This window comes from Apium graveolens, chromosome 6 (assembly GCF_009905375.1).
Source record: "Apium graveolens cultivar Ventura chromosome 6, ASM990537v1, whole genome shotgun sequence".
Lineage (NCBI taxonomy): Eukaryota > Viridiplantae > Streptophyta > Magnoliopsida > Apiales > Apiaceae > Apium > Apium graveolens.
Genome location: NC_133652.1, coordinates 142,189,438 through 142,196,145, shown reverse-complemented (window position 1 = coordinate 142,196,145; position 6,708 = coordinate 142,189,438). Strand labels below are relative to the sequence as shown.

The 6,708-nt window shown below is 43.8% G+C and overlaps 1 non-coding gene across 1 annotated transcript; it reads left to right on the top strand.

Annotated features, from left to right (window-relative positions):
- Positions 1-5,897: 5,897 nt before the first annotated feature.
- Positions 5,898-6,004, top strand: LOC141669444 (small nucleolar RNA R71). Its single transcript, XR_012553729.1, has one exon. It is a non-coding gene; the product is annotated as a small nucleolar RNA R71 (small nucleolar RNA).
- Positions 6,005-6,708: the final 704 nt, after the last annotated feature.

Sequence of the window (6,708 nt, the reverse complement as noted above, 5' to 3'; positions counted from 1 at the left end):
TAGATAAACTCACCAAGGTCCACATAGTATTCCTCATTCAGAATTCCCCACAACAACTGTGCTCTCTCAACTGTGACCTCGTGTGCATGTGAAGAAGGCAAGATATTAGCACATATAAATGCGTTCCATGCACGGGCATACCTGTTCATGGCGATCGCCGGAAAGTGACGATACTCATTATTGGCTAGACTGCGGTTCCAAACTGTGCCCGGTCGACAGAGAGTCGCACAAATCAAATCCAAGTCAAAATCCTCAGCAGTCTTTTCATTCCAGTTCTCCTCCTCGGGCTTCCTCTCTCGTTGTCCAATCACTCGGCGAATCGCCGCAGGATGATAATCAACCGTCAGCCCCCGAACTACAGAAAACCCATTCTTTTCAGCCTTCGCGTTCGCGTAGAACTCGCGAACAACACTCATCGGTACTGCTTCGGGTGACTCACAAAAAGCTATCCACCCCTTCTCTGCAATCATGGGCAACAACTCACCATCCCTCCCTGATGGTAAAAACCCCCTTTCCTTCAGAATCGGCTTCCCCAACAGCCTAGTATACTCCTCCTCCGCGGATCTGTCAGTTAACCGAGGCCTCGCAGCAGTACCCCTTGATGAATCAGCAGTAGGAACTGTGCTGCTGCTGTCAATAGTGAGTGCTCTCTTGGGTGCCATTGATTTGTGAATAAAAGTGTGTAAGAACTGATTTTTGATGTTTATGAGAGGGTTTAAGTGTAGGAAGTTGTGGGAGATATGTAGGATAGGTGTATGTATATATAGGGTGTGGAGTAGGTTAAATTAGATTAGGAGTGGGGTTGAGGGATAAAATCATGGGGTAATGGGAAAAGAATTCGAGGGTTTATGGGCTGTAATGGGTTTTTGTGTTTTTGTTTTTTTTTTTTTTTTCTGAACTGTAAAAAAATTTCTGGAACTCGACCCCTGCGCGGCCGCTCAGCATTTCTGCGCGGGCGCGCAGCAAGCTGCGCGGCCGCTCAGCATAGCTGCGCGGTCGCGCAGAGGGTCTCTGGAAAAAATTTTTTTCAGCCCCTGTTTTCTGATTTTTTTGTGTTTTTGGATAGGTTATTAACTTCTAAGGGTTCCTGTAACAACAATTCATGGGTTGCCTCCCACGCAGCGCTTCTTTTTCGGCATTAGCTTGACGTTCCGTTCCTTTCTCACGTAGTCAACAAAATGGCACTAACCACCTCTCGGTTTGCCATGTCCCCATAGTAGTGCTTCAACCGCTGACCGTTAACCTTGAATGCTTGGTCCGAATCATTCTCAAAAATTTCCACCGCTCCATGTGGAAACACATTTTTGATAATAAAAGGTCCAGACCACCTTGATTTCAACTTCCCAGGAAAAAGTCGGAGCCGAGAGTTGAATAACAGAACTTGTTGCCCTGGCACAAATAACTTAGGATGTAGCTTCCTATCGTGCCACCTTTTCACCTTTTCCTTATACATTTTGTTATTCTCGTACGCTTGAAGTCGAAATTTATCAAGTTCATTAAGCTGAAGCATTCTTTTCTTACCAGCTGCATCTAAATCCAGGTTCAATTTCTTCAATGCCCAGTAGGCCTTATGCTCAAGCTCCGCCGGTAGATGACATCCCTTACCGTACACCAACTGAAACGGTGACATCCCAAGTGGAGTTTTGTATGTTGTTCTGTAAGCCCAAACAGCTTCATCGAGCTTTAAAGACCAATCCTTCCTTGATGGACAAACGACCTTCTCTAGAATGCGCTTTATCTCTCTGTTAGACACTTCCGCTTGACCATTTGTTTGCGGATGATAGGCAGTAGCTACTCGATGATTCACATTATAACGCTGCATCATAGAAGTGAACTTACGGTTGCAAAAATGCGATCCTTCATTACTTATGATTACCCGAGGTGTTCCAAACCTTGTGAAAATTTGCTTATGAAGAAAATTTAGCACTGCCTTTGCATCATTTGTTGGTAAAGCTTTAACTTCGACCCATTTTGAGACATAATCGACTGCCAGCAAAATGTACTGATTATTGCAAGACGAGATAAAAGGCCCCATGAAATCGATTCCCCATACATCAAAGACCTCGACTTCAAGCATCACATTTAATGGCATCTCATCCTTTCTTGACAAATTTCCCACTCTTTGGCAACGATCACACCTTAAAACAAACTAATGAGCATCCTTGAACAAGGTGGGCCAGAAAAAACCTGCTTGCAGAATACGAGCTGCCGTTTTCTCACCTCCATAGTGTCCACCATAAACCGTGGAATGGCAGTCTCGTAATATCCCCTCCGTCTCACAGAACGGGATACATCTCCTGATGATCTGGTCAGCTCCCTGTCTAAACAAATATGGTTCATCCCACATATACCACTTCACCTCATGCAGAAACTTCTTCTTTTGCGCGGATGTCAAATTGGGAGGCATTATATTGCTGACAAAATAGTTTACAATATCTGCAAACCATGGATCTTCCTCCTGAATTGCAAACAACTGCTCATCCGGAAAAGATTCATTGATTAACGTCCTATCTTGTGAAGTAGAATCGGGATTCTCCAACCTAGAGAGATGGTCAGCTACTTGATTCTCGGTACCTTTTCTATCTTTGATCTCTAACTCAAATTCCTGAAGTAAAAGTACCCAACGAATGAGTCTCGGCTTCGAATCCTTCTTAGAAACCAGATAGCGAATAGCTGCATGATCAGTGAATACTGTCACTTTCGTACCAAGCAGATAAGATCGAAATTTCTCAAAGCCAAAGACTATAGCCAAAAGCTCCTTCTCAGTAGTGGTGTAGTTCAATTGGGCCCCATTTAAAGTTTTACTCGTATAGTAGACCACATGGAAGAGATTTTTCTTGCGCTGTCCCAGAACTGCACCTACCGCATAGTCACTCGCGTCACACATCATCTCAAACGGTTCTGTCCAATCTGGTGCTGTAATAACTGGTGCTGTGATCAAACTCTCCTTGAGAGTCTCGAATGCTGCCAAACATTCATCATCAAATTTGAAAGGCACATCTTTCTCAAGTAAATTGCACAACGGCTTAGATATCTTTGAAAAGTCCTTGATGAATCGTCGATAAAAACCCGCATGACCGAGAAAACTACGGATTCCTTTCACTGAATTAGGTGGGGGAAGATTTTCAATGACTCCCACCTTGGCCTTGTCCACCTCCAGACCTTTGCTAGAGACCTTATGCCCAAGGATAATGCCTTCACGCACCATAAAATGACATTTCTCCCAATTAAGTACCAAATTAGTTTCCACGCATCTTTTGAGTACGGCGCGCAGATTATTCAAGCATTCATCATATGAGTGTCCAAAGACGGAGAAGTCATCCATGAACACTTCGACGTTATTTCCAATCATGTCAGAGAATATAGCCATCATACATCTCTGAAAGGTGGCCGGGGCGCCACATAACCCAAACGAAACTCTACGAAAAGCAAATGTGCCAAATAGACAAGTGAAGGTAGTCTTTTCCTGATCCTCTGGTGCAATACGAATCTGATTATACCCGGAATACCCATCCAGAAGACAAAAATACTCATGTCCCGCCAATCTGTCAAGCATTTGATCAATAAAAGGGAGAGGGAAGTGATCCTTTCTTGTGGCTTTGTTCAATTTTCTATAATCCATGCATACTCTCCATCCTGTAACTGTTCGAGTAGGGATGAGCTCATTCTTTTCATTTGCGACCACAGTGATACCTCCCTTCTTAGGAACACATTGTACAGGGCTCACCCACGAGCTGTCAGAAATAGGATAAATGATGCCTGCATCTAGCCATTTCAGAATTTCTTTCTTCACCACCTCCTTCATGATTGGGTTCAGTCTTCACTGCTGTTCCACAGTTGGCTTACTACCTTCTTCTAACAGAATTTTATGCATACAATATGAGGGACTTATCCCCTTAATGTCTGCTATAGTCCATCCTATAGCCGATTTGAATTCTCTCAAAATCCTTAAGAGCTTGTCTTCCTCACTACCTGAAAGGTCAGCTGAAATAATAACAGGTAACGTAGATGAATCACCTAAAAAGGCGTACCTCAAGTGTTCAGGTAATGGTTTGAGCTCTAAGGTAGGCGCTTCTTCTATTGATGGTTTGAGCTTCCCTTCAGCGTTCTTGAGGTCAGAAGTACCAAGAGATTCAAATGGTATATCTAGCTTTCGCTTCCAGGGAGAAGCGTTCAGATATTGTAATTGCTCGTTGCTATCTTCATCATCACTGTCAAATTCCCCCACTAAGGCCTTTTCCAATGCATCAGACATTAGCATGTGATCGAGTTTCGAAGTAACCGCAGAATCAATCACATCCACTTTTAAGCACTCCTCATCTTCTGTAGGGAATTTCATTGCCTTGAATACGTTCAAGGTCACATCCTGATCTTGAACCCGCATAGTAAGTTCTCCTTTTTGCACATCTATCAAGGTACGGCCAGTTGCCAGGAAAGGCCTCCCCAAGATTATGGGAATCTTTTTATCTTCCTCAAAATCCAGAATAACAAAATCAGCAGGAAAGAAGAGCTTATCCACCTTGACGAGCACATCCTCAACTATGCCCCTTGGGTAAGTAATGGAACGGTCCGCCAATTGTAGCGACATGTATGTGGGTTTTGGATCAGGTAGGTCCAGCTTTTTAAAGATTGACAACGACATCAGATTAATGCTTGCTCCCAAATCACAAAGGCACTTGTCAAAAGTTAGATTGCCAATGGTGCAAGGAATGGTGAAGCTTCCTGGATCTTTCAGTTTTGGTGGTAACTTTTGTTGCAGAACCGCGCTGCATTCTTCCGTGAGAGCAACGGTTTCAAGGTCATCCAGTTTCACCTTCCTTGAAAGAATCGTCTTCATAAACTTCACATAACTAGGCATTTGTTCCAGAGCCTCAGCGAAAGGTATATTGATGTGAAGTTTCTTGAACACCTCCAGAAACTTCCCAAACTGTCTATCCAGCTTTTGTTGCTGCAATCTCTTAGGAAAAGGTGGTGGAGGATAGAGCTGTTTCTCACCTGTATTAGCCTCAGGCAGAGTGTGTTCAACAGTAGTCTTCCTTGGTTCCGCCGCTTTCTCCCTTTGCTTAGATTCTTCATCTCGAACTTCAGCTTCGACTTCTTTTGCCTTTTTAGCATCAGCTACTTTTCCAGACCTTAAGGTAATAGCCTTGACTTGCTCTTTAGCTTCCTTCCTGCCTGGTACTTCCGTGTCACTGGGAAGAGTACCAGGTTGACGATTGAGCACTGCATTGGCTAATTGACCGATTTGATTTTCCAAGGTCTTGATCGAAACCGCCTGACTCTTGCACAACAGCTTAAGTTCCTCAAAATCAGCACTAGTAGGTGCAGCTGCACTTCCCTGTTGAGGATATGATTGTCTTGTAGCATACTGCTGTGGTTGCTGGAATCCAGGTGGGTTAAACTGTTTACTCACTCCTTGCTGATATGGTGGCTGAATAGCATTCTGATTATTTCCCCAGCTGAAATTTGGATGATTTCTGTTGTTAGGATGATAGGTCACTGGCACAGGCTGCTGTTGTCGCTGATAATTATTCACATACTGAACAGATTCGTTGACAAGAGAACACTGATCCGTAGCATAAGAACCTGCACAAAGCTCACAAACCATAGCTATTTGATTAACTCCATACGTAGCCAAAGAATCAACCTTCATTGATAGCGCTTGGAGCTGGGCTGCAATAGCGGTGGCTGCATCAACTTCCAGAATACCTGCTACCTTTCCTGATGTCATCCTCTGAGTTGGGTTTTGATGCTCATTTGCAGCCATCGTCTCAATCAGATTGTACGCCTCAGTATAGCTTTTAGCCCATAAGGCGCCTCCCGCTGCTGCATCGAGCATGGGCCGAGATTGAGCTCCCAAACCATTATAAAAACCAGTGATTACCATCCAATCCGGCATTCCATGATGTGGACATTTTCTCAACATTTCCTTGTAGCGTTCCCAAGCCTCGCACATAGATTCTGTAGGTTGCTGCGCAAACTGAGTAAGAGCACTCCTCATAGCAGCAGTCTTTGCCATTGGATAAAACTTCACCAGAAACTTTTGCGCAAGATCTTGCCACGTAGTGATTGACCCAGCTGGTTCAGAATGTAATCAGTCTTTAGCCTTATCCCTCAGTGAGAATGGGAAAAGCCTCAACTTGATAGCCTCATCAGTCACGCCATTATACTTAAAAGTGCTGCAGATCTCGACAAAATTCCTTATGTGCATGTTGGGGTCTTCAGTTGCCGCTCCTCCAAAAGAAACAGAATTTTGCACCATCTGAATAGTGTCCGGCTTGATTTCAAAGGTGTTAGCTTGAATAGCCGGATGAAGGATGCTTGACTGAATGTCATCAATTTTAGGCCGAGAAAAATCCATAAGAGCTGGATCAGCTTGAACAATATGATCTCCCATATTTACTGGTTCTTTCTGCTCAGTTCCTGAATCCGAATCCTCAAAATCTAACTTCTCCGGTGTATCAAGAACTTCGTCTTTCTCCTCAGCTGTATCTAAGGTCCTCTTGCGAGCACGAGAACGAGTTTGCATAAACGCACTAAAGTACCTGAAACACAACCGAAAAGAGTAATTAACTACTACGTCCTAATCACTGAGTCCTAATGACCAATGATGGTAAGTACATAAACTAAACAAATACGCCGAGTCTCCGGCAGCGGCGCCAAAAACTTGTTAGGGCGAAATCACGCACTAATATTCACGCAAGTATA